The sequence below is a fragment of the Lytechinus variegatus genome, chromosome 2, assembly GCF_018143015.1.
Source record: "Lytechinus variegatus isolate NC3 chromosome 2, Lvar_3.0, whole genome shotgun sequence".
NCBI lineage: Eukaryota > Metazoa > Echinodermata > Echinoidea > Temnopleuroida > Toxopneustidae > Lytechinus > Lytechinus variegatus.
The window spans coordinates 9,545,651-9,565,498 of record NC_054741.1 but is presented as its reverse complement, the minus strand read 5'-3'; the positions used below and the strand labels follow the sequence as shown (position 1 = coordinate 9,565,498).

Here is a 19,848-nt window from a genome sequence, read left to right as displayed (position 1 = left end):
CTCAATGTGTTAGTAATGATATGCAATATTTACATAAAACTTTGTGTCTCAGTCAGTGCTGCATATTATTACTGACAGAAGCTGTGGCCTTTTAGTGACCTTTGCAATCTTGTGGTTAGTATTCTGATTTTAATAAGATTCTCTAGACCAAAAGTGATTACTTTGGGAGGATGGTGGTTTGAAGGCCAGCTGAGTCACCTGATGAAAGGATTTTTTCATGTTCTACTAGGTGTAAGTAATGCATAGGAATTGATTTCATATTGTTAATAAATAATTTCCCATTTTCAGTGTTTGCAGAGCAAGACAAATCTGTATTGGTTGTGCAGAGATTCTATTTCTTTTGAATATTATTCTAGTTTCTCTTAGGAATAAAGTGAGGATGGTGATGGTAAAGGGATGGAAGGGAAGAAGAGATGAAGAAGAAATATGGGGAAGAGATTAGAGGAAGATGAAGGAGAAGGAAAAAAAGGAAGAGATTGACGAGGATGAGGAGGAAGAGCCAAACATAGGATAATGAGAAGGATAAGAGAAAGGAGAATAGGAAGGAGATTGAAAGGAAGAAAAAGAAAAAAGGATAAGGAAAGGAAGGAAGGCTCAAATTAGAAAAAGGGAGCCTGAATGCATTTGCTCACAATCTGTGTTGAGAAAAGCTTACATTTTGATTGGAATTTTGTGATTTTGTGAAAATAATGTAATAGGACTCAAGCTCACTCGGCGGTGTGGTGCTGCATGGCGGCTGCGAACGCTTATAATTTCACTTACCGGTTGGGAGGTTTTGAACTAACCCTGCTTGAACTAAAATCAAGCAACCCAAATCTTTCAATCAAATCATGGCCATCAAGTTTATTTTCAGCATGCAGATTCATTACAAACAAGCAAAACGTTATTTCACATTGACATTTTAGTCATCAGAAAGTTTATGATTCAGCTACAAGTAGGATTTTCGCTTTAACTACGCTGATTGCCCTGCGATCCGGGGACCTGAGAAAGCGTCTGCGTCGCATCAGTAGACTTGTCCGGTGGAGGTAGCCCTCCTTGGGCTCTTGGGCTGTGTCCGAGTGATTGTATGGATTTCAGTCAGACTTAAAATAGTAAATAAAGGATTCTACTCTCTTTTGGCAAGTTTAGTGGAAAAAATATGACATACATGTGCAAATTTGTCTCAATTTTAACCTCGACCATCTCTTGATGATAAGTTACATTCATATCCTGCATTAAAAAAAGAACTTTTCTTTGAAATGTACATAAAATACCTTGGAAGTCACTTGATAGCGGTCTGTCTGTATATACATTTGTCTTGCTCATGAATGAGCATGAACGGAAAAGTTGGTTCGGCCTTTATCTTTGTTTTCAGCTCGTCAACTTTTCTCATATCTTTCTTTGCCAGTTTCGTCCTTGATGTTTTGGCTTAAAGTGGGAAGTACATTGTCTTCAATTGCAGCTAAATGCCTGACCTTTTTGCTTTATTATTCTAAAGTCTTGTCTTTTTATTTCCTGTCATTTCAATCGCTGATCAGGACGGTAGCCAATCGGAAATGGCGGCTGAGCAGTGCCCCCCAATTACCCATGATCCATTAGCCTAATGAGGTCTGCGCTGAACTTGAAAGTTATGCTTATATAAAACCAAAGGGTAATACTGGCCCTCTTCTTGGCTCTGGTCCGGGTAATCAAATGAGTTTTGGATAATCACTTTAAGTGGCCGCTAACGAGCTTGTGAATGAATGTTGATTAATTGGACTAAGTCATCATGAATGATGCCAAAATGTCATTGATGAAATTCATTAGACAATTCTTGGAGAAGATGAACAAAAACTTGAATGAGAGCAGAAACATTTCCCCCCCCAACTATTGCAAAAAGCGGCTTTTTATTTACATGTAGGTCTTTCTTTTGATCCTTCCTCAAAGGTAGCCTCTTTTTAACTGTATTAGGTGTACTCTGCTTGTATTCCAATTTTTGAATGTTTCCTTTTTAACATTGCTCTTTAATCAAAATATTGTGTATGAGTGAGTACTAGGTATAAATCAGGGATGTAGCATATGATAAAGGTAGAGATGGTGGCAAAATATTGTTGGAGGGGGAGGGGAGACAATTAAAGAGCTAATATTTTTCTTAGTGGAATAATATAGGGTCACATCCCCATTTGTCAAATTGTTCTAAATGGTATTTCCTCCATTTTCCCTCTCTGTTTTTTTTTTGTTCTGCAAAGTCATAAAGGGATGAGATGATCAATACCCCCTTTGCCTCCCCTGTTGTGCTGCCCTGGGTAAAGGTTTTAAATAAGGCAGGAAATGTGAACAGTGAAACTACTTTTATTTAAAACATATATTTTGGAGTAACTCTTCACACTTTTTTTTTTTGGGGGGGAGGGTTAACCCAAAATCTGTCAATTGATTGTCCTATTCAAAAATTCCTTTTGAGTTGTCCCTAATATTTTGTACACATTGTACCCCAAAATAATTTTTAAAGGATAATTCCACCCAACAAAAATTTAATTTGCATTAAAAGAAAAAAATCCAACAAGCACTACACCAAAAAAAATCATAATATTTTAAAGTTTCACTTAATTACACAAAACAGTTATATGTACATCCTGGTTGGTATGCAAATGAAGAGACTGATGACGTCATCCACTTACTATTTCTTTTGTATTTTATTATGTGAAATATGAAATATTCTAATTTTCTCATTGTCTTGTTTGATACTATATATGTTTAAGTTTTAAGTCAAGTTGGCCCTTATTGTCAAATCTGGAAATATTGTATAATTCAAACAATAAAAAAAAACAACAAAAGAAATAGTGAGTGAGGGACGTCATCGAGTGGCTCATTTGCATGTCACTGAGTTGTGCATATCACTTTTTTGTGAAAAATAAGTGGAACTTTAAATGTCATAACTTTCATATTTTACATCTGATTTTGATGAAATTTTCAGCATATGCTAATTTGATTTTTCTCTATTTATTCCTATCAACATTTTTATGGGATGGACTTTACCTTTGATAGATTGGTTAGAAATTACCTCGCTGGTTTGATTTTACAATTTGTTCTTGAGGGTATAGAAGATCAGTGCATTAACCCCCCCCCCCCCCCCAAAAAAAAAAGATATGAACAAAATTTCAAGAATCAATGTTAAAAGCAGTAAGAAATATACACACTTCTATTGACTACACTCTAAATAATATCCATTCAACATAATCCTGATCAATTGAACAGTGACCAGCCAAACTGTGGAGGGAGATATAGATTTAATGATTTGATTGCAAATCATTTAAAATTTAAATCTACAAGATTTAAAGCTTAATCCCGAGCTTGACTGGTTATATACTTGTAACATCTTGGCCCTGTAACATAGAGATTAGTGATAGATTGTGGGCTGAATTTTTACGATAGATCATCCACAGAAGTCAATGCAATCAATTGTAGAGATCATCCTAATCAATCGCTAAGTTTTATGTTGTAAGGACCTGAATAGAGTTTAGAGTGTTGTCCTCGTAGCAGACTTGAGGTATTCTAATTTTCTTATTAGAGGCATCATTATTTGTTGGAGATGTACAAAAATAAGAGATTTTGGATTGTATAAAACTTTCTAGCATGCTTTTATAAAAGAATGTGTGATGATGTGTTGCAGTTATGTTAGCAAGTTATAGGCCTATTGGTTCCCAAGTCTGTATTTAGGCCCTATTGAGATGTTGGATGGCTGTACAAACAAAATTGATTTGAATATTTTGCTCAACCATTATGATATTTACTGTGAGCTATTGTGCAAATGGGTATATACCAAACTTGGGATTGCTAATTATGCCTTTATCCATGTTGTGACATCACTAAGGTATTTCACTACTTAGAGTAATCCATACACTGATCCATGATTAATAATAAAACAAATATGAAGGAAAAATATAAAGAAGACGTTTCAGAATTAATCAACTTGTAAGTATGTGTGAATATTTTCTTAGAAATGTGTTCCACTACAATTTTTTCTTCCAGTTGTCAACACAGCATCACTCACCATCCTTGCAGTATTTTGTTGGCACAAGCTGTAAAAAGGAGAGTAAAGGAGTTACCTTACAAAAACACATATTAATGAAGCCTGGGCTGCAATTCTACTCTCTCTTCAGTGTGTCTTCCAAGTAAATTACATCCTAGTAAAGCAAGATTGTGCATTAAATTCCATTAGAAGAAATGCACCAAGGTCCTTGCGGCTGAAACCTATTTTTATGGACCATTCTGTTGTTATTCTACCCTGGATTAAAAGCTTATTGTGTCCATGATGCAATTTTGACATGAGAAACTTTTTGTTGCAGCAAGAATTCAGCAATGAATTGTCCCTTTCTCTCTTTCTGTATATTTTAGGTTTTCATATTTTTTTATGGTTGGTTAGATAAAAACTAATTCTCAGAAATACTGTAGGTTTGTTAACATGGTAGAATTTTTTAGGAGGCTTCAAACATATGGTTGGATATATTTCATTAAGAAATTCTTTCTCCACTCAATTGCTGTGCAACAAGAATTCACTTTTGAATGATTCAAATTTTTTTACATCATCGGTTAGCAACCTACCCCCTTATTTACGAGATGGACATCTCTTCTCAAAAACACAACGTAAAAATGCAATCAGTGGGAACACACTTTCCATAAATGTAAGCTACTCTCTGTGCAATAAACTATTGTGCTTAAGTGACAGAAACGATATGAGACAGCACACATATTAGAAGGGATAAATAGGGCAAACCATTAAAAATGGAGTGCGAAGTTCCCCATTACTAGCTCAGCCGATCCTTGTCGATGATAATACAGATAGATGGTATTACATGGCCTGGCAAATGGAATATTTATTCTTGATTTGATAAGATCAAGTCCATTTCTGGGTCACGAATAAAGCCACAAATGACTGATGTTTCTTAACGCCTTTCTTCAGTCCATAGCAGAAATGGGATGATATTTTTCTGCATGATAGGTCGTGCACGTCATGGGCTGTGGAAATGAGCTAACTCAATGGAAAGTCATTTAGAAGAAGAATATTGCATCTCCTTCGCAGATTTATGTTTCTTTGGAATGTCATTTCTCATTAAATCTTATACTGGTTTCTGAGAGAGAGGGAGAGGGGGGGGGGGGGATAATTCCTTTTTTGATTAAAGAAATTTGCCTAGAGTAATTCCAATGAATGAAATTATTTTGCTTACTTTTTTTAAGACTGTAATTTGGTCGTTATAAATCAAGAGTGGTATGAGACCTATCTAATCAGGTCAAGGGTTCAAATCCCTGGCTAAGTTTTGCCAAAGAATTTGAAAATGGTCTGTCCTCCAATGATGACGATTGTGGGTGTCCACTAATAGAAACGTGTTCTGCCAAATAGTCTTGATATCAAGACCTCTTGATAAAACAAGATATTAAAAAATATATAAAAAATTCAATTATTTTACAATGAAGAATTAACTTCATGATATATAGTGTGAAGTTTGGTATGAATCATCATTATGATGGTTGTTTAATCTTTATTAAATAGGGAGAATTTTCTAGGCAATTTAAAAGCGCAGTTAAAAATATACATATATTTTCAGCTAATGGGTTTTAGTATACATTATAAGACTACATAATCAGAGAGTTGTATTCTGGATAGTAAAACCAGGGGGATGTTTTTCACAAAGAGTTTAGTATGACTTTGAGTTACACTTAAATGCCTAGTTGCTTGCGTTATTAAAGGCATGATGGCATTGGTCAAATTATTTCAAGAGGATGCGCACTACTGCCAATTGATCAATAAGAATGCGCGTTGCATGTCATGTACATCTCGGCATTTAAGTGCAACTCTAAGTCATTCTTAAAGGACAAGTCCACCCCAACAAATATATGATTTGAACAAAAAGAGAAAAATCCAATTAGCATAACATGAAAATTTTATCGAAATCTGATGTAAAATAAGAAAGTTATGACAGTTTTGCTTAATTTCACAAAACAGTTATATGCACATCCTGGTCTGTATGCAAATGAGGGGACTGATGACTTCACTCACTCACTATTTCTTTTGTATTTTATTGTATGAAATATTCTCTCCTCATTGGAAGGTGAAACAAGTCGTCTTCCTCCATGAACCTGGGGAATTACAATTGTTTAAATTAATGTTTTTTAATTGTTGTTTTAGCTGGTCCTTATTGTCAAATGTAAAAATGATATATTGTATAATTCAATTAATAAAAACAAAAGAATGAGTGAGTGAGGGACATCATCGACTCTGTCATTTGCATGTTGCCGAGCTGTGCATACAATTGTTTTGTAGAAAATAAGCGAAACTTTAAATGTCATAACTTTATTATTTGACATCTGATTTTGATGAAATTTTCAGCTTTTCTTGTTTGATTTTGTCTATTGATTCAAATCAACATTTTTCTGGGGTGGATTTGACCTTTAAATATATTTGTGAAACACCCCAGTAGCTGTAGAGCAGTTCGGGGCTCAGTATTTAAAAGGCTTGCAATCAGTGTCTAAATGACAATGGTCAAACAAGTTTATTGTTGCATGCACACTTTGTTGAACATGCTGACCAAGAACCAGTCAGATTTGCTCTTTCATAATTGCAATCCATATCAAGTGCTCTGACTTGGTGTCTTGTGGAATTCTATGGAAGTAAAATAAAAGTGTAGTCACTAGTCAAAAGGTTGAGTTAACTTCACTGTCTTTGAAATTTACAGTCTACTTGTCAAATACTTTTAGATTCCCCCCTTTTTTTTTTGGGGGGGGGTTCTTTTTGATGCATGTCTTATTGTGCAATGTTATTTAACAAAATTTATAGTCAAGTACCACAATTTTTTATGGGTAATGTGATCTGTCTCTGAGTTATCATCTAGAAATTGCCTTTACAATGCTAGAGTATTGGCAAAACACTTGACAAGTATATCATGTGATAGATTCCTGGAAAGTCTGCACTTTGCTGTTTGCTAAGCATTTTCTCTTTCCATCAATCATCTTACCTCCTAGAACATTTTGTCCAAATTTGCTCCAAATCTCCTTTTTTTTTTAAATTGTGACTATGTCCCAGCTATTCAAGATTACATCTAGTTGCATCAACAAGTGCACCAAATAGTTTCAAAAGAAAAGTATCGATGCATGTTAAATATCAAGATCAGTTTCCTTTTTTCATCCTTTTCTCTTCCATTGTCACGTCATGGGCAGGATATTGTAGCAGACACTTGAAAATTGGAGTTGAGAGAAACAGTACATTGTGATGAGGCAACCAGCAGACGAAAAAATAAACCCCGTCAATTGCCTGTCAGTATTCATATTTTGAAACGCGAGGAAGAATTGGGTTCTGAAATGGTTGGCCCCGTACCTTCAGGGGTGTGCAAAAAAAAGGGGTATGGATTTAACAGGGGAGATCATTTGGTAAGGATGTATCTTGTTTGATTTGTTTTAGGTTTCCAATTCAGGGTTTCATGAGTTTATTAAAATGAGTGATTTAAAAATATATGACTGTATTTTCAGAATGGATCTTTGCTAAGTCTTTATCTTTATTAAGTGGAGAAACGAGTCATTGTCAATGCAGGAGTGGTGAAGGGGGGGAGGGGGCTATATTCCCTGATCCGGATAGCTGCACCCATTAAACGTTACAAGTGAAAAGTGACATTACTCCTCAGTTGACATTTGCTAGAAACACTTGATACTCGCTTTCACTCTCTACTCACAAAATGTCACAAACCCAAAACAAACAGAGAAAAAAATATGACTAGTCTCAACCCAGTTTTCAGTCCGATAAAAAGTACATGTTGACGTATGCACTTTCTGTCGAGTTCATATTCAATGATAACAAATTCAAAAGCATAAAGTTGATGAATAAATTCGGCATTATGAAATAGCTACACTGTTGTTTCCTCCAAGTTGCCATTGGTCTAATCAATTTTCTTCCTTTACAGTATATCTTTGAATGTGTTTGCATTATTTCTTTCAGATCAAAGTGGAGAATAGTTACAGCCATGTAGACTTATCATATATCTTGTGAATAACATATCTGTGGAAAACACAAGTGAAGGGTCCATTTCACTCCATCCTACTGTTGATAAGCTTTGATAAGCTTTTTACCAAAATAATTTATTTTTCAATTGTTTTGTTTCATAGATAAAATGTGTATCGTTCATGTGGTATTTGCATTAGATTTGATTGTGATCCTGATCAATTTAAAAGGTAGATATATTGATTTCTTAGTTTGATTTTTTCCCTCTTTGCCTTTTGGTCCTTTCTCTATTTCTCTCTCTTTTTCTCTACATTTACCCTCCCTCTAACACTCTCCATTCTTCTCTCTTACTCTTTCTCTCATCCCTCTTCTCTATCTCTTACACTCACTCTCCTCTCTCCTCCATCACTCATCCCTTTTCTATCTCTTGTTCACTCTCTCTTTGTTTCTCTCTCCACTCTTATCTCTCTCTCTTACCCCCTCTTATTTTAATTTTGTATATCCAGGGTTATCTAATACTGATGTAAACTCATTTTCCAGGTAAGTTGTGTTGGATTTGTCAAGTGGTGTTTTATGTTTGTTATCCATCTCTTATCTGTCATTCATGTCATTTACTCATACCATCTCACATGATTCTATCTTTGTTAAATGTAAAAAAAAAATATATGTGATGATACTTTAAATGTTTCCATTATTTCAATGAACTCTAACATACATGTAATAGACTCATGTGGTGCCAAAGGGGTTTGGGTGTTTGAGGGTTTGATTGATTGATTGAGTGAGTAATAAAGTGTTTGTGAGTGACTGTGTGTGTGTGAGTGAGTAATAGAGTGTTTGTGAGTGAATGTGTGTGTGTGAGTGAGTAAATGAGTGCAAAATGAAGTGATTGAGGGAGGGATGGATGGAGGGAAAGAGGAACAGCAGTGAGTGAGGTGGAATGAATGAATGATTACTTTGAAAAAAAATTATAATAATAATACATTGTATTTATATAGCGCTTGATACGTGGTGTTTCTAAGCGCTTTACATAAAGATTAAGTAGCATACATTAATATGATTGAACATTTAACAAACAAGAAATGTACAGTGTAAGGTATTATCATATTACAAATTACGAATTAGGTAACAAAACGGCCAACTCAAGTTGGGAAATACAAAATAATGATAATAATAAAAACAATGATGATATTAATTACATAGTAAATGGATTTTATTAACATAAAAATAAATATTTAGATAAATCAATTAATAAATTTGTATGAATGATAAAATTAATCAAGGACTAAAAGTAAATAAATAAATAGATTAGAGATACTACATAGTAAGAAACAAGCATTACATATGGATTACATAACTGAATAAAACCCAAGATGAATAATGTTACATTGAAATAAGTGATTGCATTTCAACAACTTCAACATGAAATTGCTTTTTTCTTCAAGAAATAAATTTGGTAAGCAAGTCTCAGATGCATTTTTTTTGTATTTTACTGTGATAAAGATTACTGATTGATGTCACAATTTCAAATAAATTTATGCATGTTTGGGTATCATAATGAAAGTTGTGCTTATGAAAATAGATTTTAATTTATCAATTATTAATAATAATTTCAAAAATGACACATTGATGTTCAGTTAGTGCATGAGGTTAAAAAAGTTAAATGTTTTTAAGATTTATGTAGACTGTTAGATGTATTTTCATTTGTGCATGTTGAACTCATAAGTGTGCATTTGTTTTTTGTGTCACATGTTGTATGTTTGTTATCCATCTCTTATCCGTTATTCTTGTCATTTACTCATACCATCTCATATGATTTGTGTATTAAGTAAGCATTTGTTTGTTTGTGTCACCTGAAATCCTTTTTTAAAACTATTTTGTGAAATACATTTAGCATGGGTTCCTTTTGTATTTCTGTAAAAGTTTTTATCAAATTTTTACTAATTTATTTATGGCTATCATTCTTTAATATATAATATCATAGTTTGTGTGACAATGAAACATTTTTTTGCTGCACTGGTAGATGAGTTGTGTAGTTTGTTTAAAAATGTATTTTGTGATGTATTCAATAAAATAGCTCTGTTCCAATATTTACAGCAAAATGAATATTACATCAAAAATGCAATTCTTTCTTAAATGGCATGAATATTAACTGTAATTACAATAAATTGAGCATGGCTTTAACAAAAAAAAGAGCTATGGTGCTTAACCCTAAAAAGACTGGGGGGGGGGCCTTTTAGGCCCCCCCTGTACATAAATCGCGATAACTTTTTTGCGCATGAAGCGTTCGCGCCGCCATTTCATGACTTTTTTCTCTTGAGTTTTGCGCAACTTTTGATACCAAATTTGTATACCCCCATGCCGCGGTTGCGGAGTTACGTAACATTTTCGTATCACATGTCACGTAAGAAATTGAAATTTGTATTCGTTTGTGTGTAAAGTGTATGGTATTTGAATGAATGTTATACACATTGTTTTCTAACTACATTTTTATTTGTTTCTTTCTATATTATGTCACTTGTGAATTCAAGTAGCAGTTCTAGGATATGAAAATAATGAAAAACATTGCATAAAAAATAAAGAAATACATAAGAAATGCAAAATAAAGAAATACATAAGAAATTAAAATCAAAGAAAAACATAAGAAAAGTAGTGCAAAATACCAGAATCGCTTGCAATAAAACATGCCAATTATTGTATTTCTCTACATAACGAAATTATGAAACATTCTATGAAATAAAAAAAGGAGCAATTATTAATATTTTATACATGTATATTAGGAAAATTACAGTTCTACTCAGCAATTTTTTATAACAATCAGACAAAGATGCTTGTAATGAACATTTACCTCTCTGCTTTAATCAGGATTGAATTTGCTTTGACTATTTTCAGCTCAATTCATTTCCTGTCAGTTCTAGCAGGCAAGTAAGTCCCAGAAGTTAATTGGTTTGATCACTGTTTTAAAATTCTACTGATAGAAGGTAGATGCGCTGAATATCCATGTATGCCTGACTTTTTGACCTATGAATCGTTATCGTATGCAGCTAGGCCAGGCCGTGCCTGCGCTTTTTTAGTCTGCGTTTATTCATACACCATTTCTTACTATAGCTGTTTACACAACAAAATTTCATTGTATAACATTAAACTAGTAATTGTAATGCTATCCAATGTGAAGCATAAGAATGCCAGGATACAATTAATACCTTTCACTTTTACAGATAATCATACAAATAACTGTGTTTACCTGACATAACAAATTTACATTCTGACAATTAAAATGCAACAACGGCAAGCTTGGCAACATCGGTATCTATTCGAATTTGTATTTGAGAATAGCTTATTAACATTGATCTATCTCAAAATATGAATTTGATTTTTTATTTTTCCTAATTGATGTTCATATATGGGTCCCCAGTTGAAGAAAATCAGTCCTTTAGAAAATTATCACTTGCATTGTTCTAGTGTTTCCTTTTACGATTGCCATGTACATAAATCCTTATTATGTGCACAGGCCATTATTGTGGTTTCTTTCTCTCTCTCTCTCCAGGGAGTTTCATATGCACGCCATCACATAAAATTCTAGGTATTTTTCTGAACGGAAATTCTACCCAGATCAGAAAATACTAGGTATTTTTGCCAGTATGAACCAAAATAATTAGTAGGTGTTTATTACAATTGCGAGAGCTTTCACCAGAATTTCTTTAAGGTGGCAGTATTTTTTTCATTGTAAAAGCAGAATTTAAAGACTTTAGATGTTAGATAGGCAAGAGGAATACCTATCCATTTTGAACGAGTCATGCTGCAAACTCACAGCTACTGGAATTACCTGGTTTAAGTGGTTGTAAGCACACCAAATGAATAATCAGGTACTTTTGAGGTTTGAATAAGGTCAGTATGAAAGCAGCCTCTCCCTTTGTTCGAGTTAGGAATATAGTTCACCCAGATTATAATGTAGTTGTAAGAAAGTCAGAAAGGATAAAGAAAAACAGGAAAGTTTGATGAAATCAATCAAAGAATGACAGAGTTATAAATGTTTTAAATTTGTATTTTATGTTGTCACAGACGAGCAGCTGATCCATGTGTCGTGTGTTATAAATTCCACATGACTGCTCTACCTTTCTACCACAGTTTATCTCTGGTTGTCTGGTATTCTAAGTAGAAACAATTAGTTGAATAAACATACAGAATAAAATCCATTTTGAAGAGTCTATCTATAGGTAATTGGAATGTCCCCCTTCTTAGGTGATCCTTGATCGAAAGGTTATGGGGGTATGACCTAGCTCTGATATAGATCCCAGTTAACCATTTTCTAAATTGCTAATTGAGCCTGACAAACACAGCTTAACACTGCAAACAGGTTTGATGGTCACATTTTTCACTTATGTACGATTTTTTTTATTGTAGTTTGCTTTGATTTTTCATTTCATTTTTCACAATTCTATTTTTGGCCTGAATAGATGTGTTTCCTGTGAATTCCTTGATATTTTTCCTTTAATATTACAGAAAACTGGGGACTGTTGAAGTCCCCAGTTCTCTGAAATGAGAGTTTGAACTGTCTTTGTCCTTTTCCAATCGACCCAGATGGTGAGTTTTGATAATATTAATTAAGGGCAAGGCAACAGTTTTAGGGCACATTGCTATATTTAAAGAGGAAAGGAAAAAAAGGAGCACAAAAATCTTGAAGGTCAATGCATGGACTTACTACTCTGACGGTCCATCTTCAATGGGGACAGTAGGCGGTGCTGCACCATCCCGAGTTTGCTCAATCTCGAGATTTTAGACCGGTCGGCCCTCTTCGTGATTAATCTCGAGATTCAAGAAACCCCGTCTCCACCATCGCAAGAAGAGCGATTCCTGCTCGAGCGAGGCATCGATGCATTATGGTCTGACGCTATGAATAAATAATCCCGCGTGCGTCTGCACCTACGAATTAGCGCGATAATTCGTAAAATAGCATGCTATTTTGCAAATAATCCCAAGTTGACTTGGGATTGCAATCTCAAGATTAATCCTACGAACTAGCGCGATAATTGCGTCTCCATTGCAAATAATCTCGAGATTGTTCAGATCAGGATAATTTGCCGGATCAGAAATAGTGCGCTAATTTGAAAACTCGGGATGGTGCAGACGGCCCTAGCCTGGTTAGTGGGGGCATCATGGTCTTGTGGTTATGACTCTTGGTCTTTTATTCTGAGGGACGTAGGTTAAATTCCTTTCCATGGCATGTTTTCCTTCAGCAAGAAATTTACCCACATTGTGCTGCACTCGACCCAGGTGAGGTGAATGGGCACCTGGTAGGAGGAAATTCTTCTATTCCTAGGTAGCCGAACTAAAGCCTGGGCAATTATAGCCGGGCCTGCTGCATGGGAGTTTTCGGAACTGAAGTGGCTACCCTTGGTAAATGTACCGTTTGGCAAAAATATACTGTAAGGCCAATGGGATGGGCATTGACGGTCAGTAGGGCATCCGTGTCCTTGGCCATGGATCATTGTAAGCTCTGTTGACTGAACAGTATATTTGCCAAACATTCTGGTAGGAAATGTGTGATTGCTGACAAAATTACAAAACAAGCATGGCATGTAAGCCAGATGTCGAGTCTTCTTCGAAGTCATATTGATATACTGTCCCACATGTGTATGGTGATCTTCAGTGTGGTTATTTTCAGCGTGGTTATTTGTCAGCTTAGATTTTATGATTTCACAGAGTTAAATTTGTGTAAATAAACCATGATATGGCGACAATCAACCTTGATTTAAGACTTTCTGCTGACCCCATTGTTGGCTGCATCTACTTTCCTTTAGCTTTAAAATCAGATGTGATATATTTCATAAAGCTGTTCTAGAGAGGGAAGATTAAAATGGGTTGATTGAAAGAATTCCAACAAAAATATTTGAGGACGGGGTGAAAGAGGGCATTTTATTTTTGTAGATCGACCTGAAAATTTGATCATGAAGGAAAGGTAAAAGCTCATTAGTTTTTTTAAAGTATTCTTATTTATAACAAGATTTTTCCTGTATGATTTTAGAATACTAAGTATACATGCTGATTATTAGCAAACAGGGACCAAAATGCTAACTAGAAAGCTTATGTGGGGAATAGATAACTGAAGCTGTTTGAAGTACAGTATTCAAACGATAATATGTTTAAATGATGTTTCTTGATATCAATTTGGATGATTAATGTACATATTCAATAGACATCATATTCCCCGCATAACCAATATAAACAATTCAACCCTTAATCATAACACGTATTGAATCAACTTGCAGCTCCAAGTGAAATTGAAGAATCCCCCCTAAACCCAAGCCTCTAAATCGGACACCCCACGCACTGGAGAAATTCATGATTATTCCTGCAGCATTTCAAGCTTTTATGAGTCAATCCAGTCATTTTGCAGTTCTCAACTTAGTTTCATTACAAGCAAAGCAATAACCTTTCCCTAATCACTGTTGTTTTATTCACCGAGTGCGGCTTAATTCAGCACATCACCCTCAAATAGCGTCAACGACTGCGTTATACAAACCCAAGACAAACATTGACTTTCATATCAGCCTAGCTGATCCGCTGACCCAAATACACCGAGATAAGATCCCGATATCGGCATCGGTGGTTTCTGAGGTTTTCGCTTGCGGTCGGGGACGACGAAACTTTAAAATAGTCATCGGAATTGAAGGGGTTTCATTCTCATGTGGTCAGGTTTTTTTTCTTCTTGGACGTAAAATCAAATTTGACAACCCACCAATGACAAGTTTTAAGTAATAAAAAGTAGAGATTTCCCTGTTTTTAACTGTTGTCGCATATTTATGTTACACTTGTGATGAAGTAGTCCTCTACTAGTATTTGTTTTCTTTTATTGCTTCTGTGATGTAATTGAGATTATTTAAACCAATAATCTGATTTAGTTTGCACAATTGGTTTTCAGATGCTGAGAGTGATGGCAAGACTTTGGTTTAGTGGCCCCTCCTTGTCAAAAAGATGGGCTGACTTACGAGATTTTCTCTCATTCTATCGCTTTCTCAATCTCATACTCTTTTTTTTCCTGCACTTTCATTCTCTTACAGTATGAGAAGGGGATGGGGCCTGAAAAGCAAACCATTTAGAGTTACTGCTTGTTGTTTCTTTGCTTTTGGAAAGATGAAACGTGTTAAACTAAAATATGAGCTTAAGGTGTACTTGAGAGTTACCATACTTAGCTAATTGTTGTCATTGAATTATTTAAGTATCCACTGATTGACATGCTCTCACAAAGGATAAATAGAAATCTCTAGAGAACAATATTTACTTCTCTTCATGTTAAATATTGAATCCAATAGAAATTCATTGACGCTCTTTTACAATTTATGTAAATATTTTGTTTGAAAATTGCTCTTGCCAAATTGCTACTATTGCCATTGTTTTTAAATCTGTGAGCTTGAATATCCACCCCCTCCCCCACCCCCAAAAAAATAAACTGGAAAATTTTGGCACGATCTTACACAAATTATTGCACAAAAAGAAAAATATGAAGAGCTTTCATACAAGTGAGACCATCAGCATAGAACGAGATTCGCCCCCCTTCTCATTTTTCATTTTTATCATACTTCCCATTCTCTATCACATCTGGTTGGCATTTACAAATTGCATGTATCAAAGCTTGTTGACAGATTGAATACGAGAGCTCTTCTTTCCTCTTCACATCCCCTTGTTTATCATCAAAAGAATTTGATACCTTTAATATGGTTACATCTTTCATAAAGGCAGTCAAAACTGAAATCTGATCAGGTATTCTCTCCAGTAATAAGGTAAAAAGCAGAGAAAAGGAGGAAAAATGAAAAAAAGGCTCTTTTTCATATTATTTCAGCAAATATTTTGAAGATGTTGTTGGATGTCATCAAAATGTCAAATTATTGTATAACTGCTCTTCCCATTAAACAAGTCAATGTCCCATTTTGAAATAAATTTCTGAAGTATAAATGCTGTCACATTTGAAAAGAATAATCCCAAATTAAGTCAGTTGCTCTCAATTTTTTTTCTGAGTTGTCTGTTACTCAAACATTTTAAAAATTGATTGGAATTGAATAATTTTGTAGAATATCATTTCAGATGAGGGTTCATGGGGATCATTCATTTTATGTGGGGGCATCATTGTCTAGTGGTTATGACTCCCGTCCTTCAATCTTAGGGATGTGGGTTCAATTCCCAGCTTTGGCACGCTTTTCTTCAGCAAGAATTCTATCCATATGGTGCTGCACTCAACCCAGGTGAGGTGAATGGGTTCCTGGTGCGTGCTTGAGCACCTACATGGGCAGTGCAGCTAAAGCCCAGGTAATAATAGAAGTGCTTTGTATCCTCAGCCAGAAAGTACTTTATAAACCCAGCTATTATTATTATTAAACAAATAGTCATTGACGACTGTTATAAGCTACTGAAATACTTGCATCTGATTGGCTCAGAACAAATATGTCAGTGAAAATCACTTTAAGATTGCTTAATGAAATACTTTCCTGATTATAAAGCTAGCGTGAACACAATTCATCACGTTCATCCCGGATTTTGTCACTTGATTAGAAATAAAAAGAATTTCATTTGTCTATTATTAGCATTGAGTGACATTAGGTGGTTTCAGACCGCCTCGAAGTTCGCCAGTTCCAGGTATTCTCTGATCGGGAAATTTACCCCGATCAGAAAATACCAGGTATTTTGGTAATGTGAAAGCAAACTACGCGTAATCTCCCCGAAAGAAAATACCCGCTAAATAGTAGGTACTTGGCGAAATTACGAGAACTTTCGCGGGGATTTTTCCAAGGTCGCAGGTATTTTGGCGATGTGAAAGCAAATTACGGGAACTTTTAGCCCAGCGTGTCGTTGGTCGTCGTTGGGCGCGGGAACTGTGGGTGGCTGCTGGGCTAGTGATTTTGAATCTCGCGCCTTGCCTGCTTATCAGACCATACTGCGCATGCTCGTAACTTCAGGAACTTATCCCGAAGGGTATGTTTCAGGGCGGTGTGAATGCAGGAATAATTAACGGGTATTTTTCAGCCTAAAAAGGTTCTCGTAATTTAACGGGGATTCTTGTGATCGAGGCGGTTTGAAACCGCCTTTTGATATGTGGTTGGTGAAAGCAAGGAGAGAGTGACTTTGCTTCGGGCAGTGATTAGAGGAACATTTTTTTGTTGTTATTGCAAAAATTTGCTTGGATATTTGGTTTGCAATTGGGTGATGATGAAAGAATGGAATATTGGGAGACTTTATGATCCAAGCAGAGCCCTTGTCATAAAGCTTAGCTATTGATCTTAGAACTGATTTTTTGTTTATAATTGATTGTATGCAATAATAAATGCAGAGATCAGCCCCATGGTCAGTTGCTAAGCATTATGTTACAGGGCCCAGGGGCCCTTAACACAAAGCTTAGCAATGATCGTAGAACATTTTTCTACGATCAATTCCAATGACTACAATGTGTAATCAATGGTGAAAATCAAGTGTATGATCAATCGCTAATCTTTATGTTACAAGGTTCCGGGTCCCGTAACACAAAGGTTAGTGATTAATCGTACGCTTGATTTATACTATTGATTGTACATTGTTGTCATTGGAATCAATGGTAGAAAAATGTTCTACGATCATTGCTAAGCTTTGTGTTACAGGCCCCAGATCGTCACTGTGGTATAAACTCAAGTGAGCAGATAGTCTTTCTCAAGGCTTTTGTGCTTTTCTTTGAAAAGTATTGTTAGAAAATTTGATTAATGTTTTAAGTGATCTGTGGTTTCTGCATACCTCAAGGATATTAGCCTCAAGATTTGATAGCTTTAGTTCTTAAAATGCCAGATAATTTGCAGTTGTGACTCATATTGTTTGTGTCATTTGGTGATCTGTACCTGTTGCATATTAAGGGTGAATATTTTTATCATCCATTTTGAGAATGGTATAAGTAAGTGAGGAGATATAAGTAATTTAATTGTACAAAAGAATATTTCTTGAGCCTCCCTGTTCATAAGCAGCGGCCCCGGAATGTGGACAAAGGGGGGGGGGGGGGGGCTGGGGCCTTGAGCCTCTGACTGTTTTAATAAACATATTTAAAAATGGTGAAAATGACCATCTGATATTTGATTTTCTATGTGGTCATCCCCTCCCCACTTTTCAGATGCAATGATCTTCAGTAGCTTATAACATTTGTCAGTGAAAATGACTGCCTATGTGCTTCTTGAAATACTCCCCTGTTCACACCGTTCGAGATCACAGGATGATGGAGCTGCCCGAGGACAGAACCCAAAGTTTTTGATCTGATCTCAATTAGTGTTTGTGATTCACAGTAGAATCAGGTATTCGGTTGCATTTAATTACCCTACACCCTCCCTCAAGCCATCCAAAATCTTGAGTTTCGCTTCTCTCCCGCTCAGATGTCGTAATTTTGTTTACCCGACACCAGAAACTCCGCACGTCCTCTTTTTCTGGAAGCAAAAATTGTTTTTTTTTTCCTCCCATCATTTTCTTTTTCAGTTTACATCACGTTGGAGTGATGCTCTGCAGCCGGCCTGTTATTGCGATGATTTCGTAACCCACACGTTTTAGGAGTGTGTTGTTTTGATTTGATCCAGTTGTACACAAAAGGGTTAACGAACGTAATTGCGTGGATCCCGGAAGCTCTACCCTTATCGTGAGCTTTCATGTCATCTAATTGGAAAAGTGAGATCTTTATCGATACTGCTTTACACAAGTTAACAAGAATTAGTGCCGTTCTCATGCTGTTAGTTGAAACAATTAGAGGCCAAGCGACATTGACGACACAAATTAAGGTCGGGTTAGTTACAAAATGTGGTTAAGATAGATTGCATATCATGTAAATTGTTGTTTAGCTAAATGTTAGGGATATATTCTAGGATACTATGATGGAATTATTTTTTTCTATGTATAAAGGAACATTCCGTTTTCTTTTAACAGTAGGATATAGATTAATCACAAGAAGGGAAAGGTCACGAGGTCACAAGGTCAATTCAGTTAAGTCACGAAAAATGCTAAGAAACTTTGTTTAAATTGTAATTTCTTGTGTCACCATTAAAAAATGAGGCCATAAAAATTACATTTCCTTTATTCATTAAATTCTTATGAATTCAATCTCTTGACTCAAGAGGTTGTGTAAACAAATCAAGTGACGTCAATTGCTGTGTTAAGTGCATTATTGGTACAATGTTTATCATAAAAATAGTTTTTATCTGTGTCACTGCCACTTGGGAGAACAATTCTGGATATTGAAATTGCTCCTGTATAAAAAGACACTGAATAAATAAATATCACTAAATGAATTGTATTTAAACAATTATGAGTATGCATATCTCCAGTCCGTGTTTGATATTTGATCACCCTAAATTCCCTCCCTGCTGTGTCATATGGAAAGTGCTTACTATGGATTTTATAACAATTGAGTGATATTGATTGTTATATTGAGTAATTTCATAAAATACGCCATTGGCTCAATATAGAATAAATGATATTGATTATTCTACCTTGTACAATACATGTAAGTAGAAGAATTAGTTGAAACAAATATCTGATCACCATATTGATTTTGCCCCTTTGTGCTAAGTGGGAATGGTTAACCAACGTTGGTTGTATAAACACTGCTGATAAAATAGAGTAAATTCACACAGCAAAATGCTAAAAATATCAAAATCTGACAACAAATAACAAAGTTATTGAATTTTAAAGTATAGCAATATTTTGTGTAAACAGTAATATTCACATCCTCATGAATATTCATTAGGTGGGCTGATGATGTCACATCATCCTTTTCCCTTTTCTGATGTTATTACATGAAATCATATTTGTTTCATTATTTCATACTTGTGTGAAAGATATGTCTCTCTTATAATGAAATTAGTTGCAGGAATGAATAGGCCTATGTAATGCATAAATCAGTTGTCAATCTG

General features: G+C 35.2%; 1 long non-coding RNA gene across 1 annotated transcript in view; it reads left to right on the top strand.

Annotated features, from left to right (window-relative positions):
* LOC121407257 overlaps positions 1 to 8,549 on the top strand; it is a 45,649-nt gene extending 37,100 nt beyond the window's left edge. Inside the window, exon 4 of the long non-coding RNA XR_005968897.1 lies at positions 8,452 to 8,549. This is a non-coding gene — a long non-coding RNA (uncharacterized LOC121407257). The remainder of the gene's footprint in view (positions 1 to 8,451) is intronic.
* Positions 8,550 to 19,848: the final 11,299 nt, after the last annotated feature.